Source organism: Marmota flaviventris, chromosome 5, assembly GCF_047511675.1.
Source record: "Marmota flaviventris isolate mMarFla1 chromosome 5, mMarFla1.hap1, whole genome shotgun sequence".
Taxonomy (NCBI): domain Eukaryota; kingdom Metazoa; phylum Chordata; class Mammalia; order Rodentia; family Sciuridae; genus Marmota; species Marmota flaviventris.
Genome location: NC_092502.1, coordinates 39998875 through 40001269, shown reverse-complemented (window position 1 = coordinate 40001269; position 2395 = coordinate 39998875). Strand labels below are relative to the sequence as shown.

Here is a 2395-nt window from a genome sequence, read left to right as displayed (position 1 = left end):
CTGGTTTTGGTATCAGGGTGATACTGGCTTCATAAAATGAGTTTGGCAGTGTTCCTTACTTTTTAATTTTATGGAATAATTTGAGGAGGATTGATATTAGTTCTTCTTTAAAAGTCTGGTAGAACTCAGCTGAGAATCCATCCAGGCCTGGGCTTTTCTTTGTTGGAAGGCTTTTGATGGCTGCTTCAATTTCATTACTTGATATTGATCTATTTAAGTTTCCTACATCCTCCTGGTTCAATTTGGGTAAGTCATATGTCTCTAGGAACTTGTCAATATCTTCAAGATTTTCTAGCTTATTAGAGCATGACTTTTTTTTTTTTTGAAATTTTTTTTTTTAATATTTATTTTTTAGTTCTCGGCGGACACAACATCTTTGTTTGTATGTGGTGCTGAGGATCGAACCCGGGGCCGCACGCATGCCAGGCGAGCGCGCTTGAGCCACATCCCCAGCCCCCAGAGCATGACTTTTTCAAATAGTTTCTGATGATCTTCTGTATTTCAGTAGTGCTTGTGGTGATATTTCCTTTTATCTCAAATTTTGTTAATTTGAGTTTCTCCTTCTTCCTTTTGGTTAGTTTTAGTTTGGCTAAGTGTTTATTGATCTTGTTTATTACTTCAAAAACACAATTTTGGGGGCTGGGGACATAGCTCAGTTGGTAGAGTGCTTACTTTGCATGCACAAGGCCCTGGGTTCAATCCCCAGCACCACAAAAAACAAACAAACAAACAAAAAAAAAAACAAGTTTTTGTTTCATTGATTTTTTTTTTTTTTTGTCTTTTTTTGTTTTGTTTTGTTTTTTGTTTTTTAATTGAAGGTCGCTTACTGGTCCTGCTTCCATGAATGGTCAAGACCAAGAGAAAAGGGAGGGGAACCAGCCGGCACAGGGAGGGATCATCTCTACAATATTCCATTTATACACAGAACTAAACAGACAAGCACAGAGTCACTATTGCGGTTAGAAGTTGGCAGCATGGGATGAGGGAGGAACAGGTGGGAAATAGGGGTGTCGTTAAAAAAAATACAGGCCCTCCCCCAACTGGGTGCCTGGGGGAAGACTTGGTCTGTTTCAACCCAAGAGGAATAGAAGATCAAAAGCAGTTTGGGAAGGCCAGAACCGTCAGGGATGGAGGGAGGAGGAAGGTCCAGGGGGTGGGGGGGCTGTTTGGCAACTGGGGTGAAGGGAATGCCCTCCCCCTGCTGGGATCCCCCCAGCCCCTCCGGTCTGGCAGGAAGGGGGCAGCCTGCAACCCCCTAGGGCAGGTCTGGGGCTGCCAGATGCTCCAGGCAGGGGGCTGGAGGGGGCTCACAAAGGCTTGCCCTCCAGAGAGATGACGGCACTGCCCCCCAGTTTTTCAGCCAGGGTGCAGCGGTCCTTGACCTCCTCATAGCAGTTTGCTTGTAATTCGTGCTTGATCCCTGTCAGCTTCTTCTTGATGGCGTCCTTGGAACTAGCATAGATCATTTTGCTCTTAAGGGGTGCGGATTCAGGGGCCCAGAAGATAAACACCAGGTCCTCTTTCTTGCTCTCCTTGGCCTCGTAGGTAGCGTCATAGAGGGCATAGCGGCAGTCCTTGTCTGGCAGCATCTTGACAAAGGTGGCGTAGGGATCATCCACAGTCTGGCCCACATCACCTACCAGGATCTCCTTGCCCTCCTCCAAGATGATGTTCTTCTTGTCCTCACTCAGGCAGAAGAGCACTGCCTTCTTACGCTTCTTCACTTCCTCTGGCGTTGAAGACTTGCGTACCTTCATATCATTGAATACCTTGATGACGCCATCAGAGACAGCCACACCAGAAGCCATGTTTCCGGAAGCGAAAGGAAGACAAGAAGAGCCTAAGAAGACGAGAGCCGCCGCAGCTGCTGCCGGGATCCGACTGAACGCCTTTCATTGATCTTTTGAATTGTTTTTTTTTTTTTTTTTTTAATTCTTGATCACCTCTGATATTAATTATTTCCTATCTTCTAATAATTTGGATATTTTTTGAGGGGGTATGGTGGATTGAACTCAGGGGCCCTGGACCACTGAGCAACATCCCTAGCCCTATTTTGTATTTTATTAGAGACAGGGGCTCACCTCGCTAAATTGCAATGGCTAGCTTTGAACTCACGATCCTCCCGCCTCAGCCTTGTGAGCCACTGGGATTACAGGAGTGCGCCACCACGTCTGGATCTATGAACTTTCCTCTTAGAATTGCCCTCATGGGGGACCTGGGATTGTGGCTCAGCAGTAGAGTTCTCACCTAGCACGTGTGAGATCCTGAGTTCGATCCTCAGCACATAAAATAAATAAGTAAAACAAAGGCATTGTGTCCAACTACACCTAAAAAATAAAAGTTAAAAAAAAAAAAAAAAAGAATTGCCTTCATAGTGTCCCAGGGATTTGGATAT

At 45.3% G+C, this 2395-nt stretch overlaps 1 pseudogene; it reads right to left on the bottom strand.

Annotated features, from left to right (window-relative positions):
- Positions 1-928: 928 nt before the first annotated feature.
- LOC114097182 (cofilin-1 pseudogene) lies at positions 929-1853 on the bottom strand (annotated as a pseudogene).
- Positions 1854-2395: the final 542 nt, after the last annotated feature.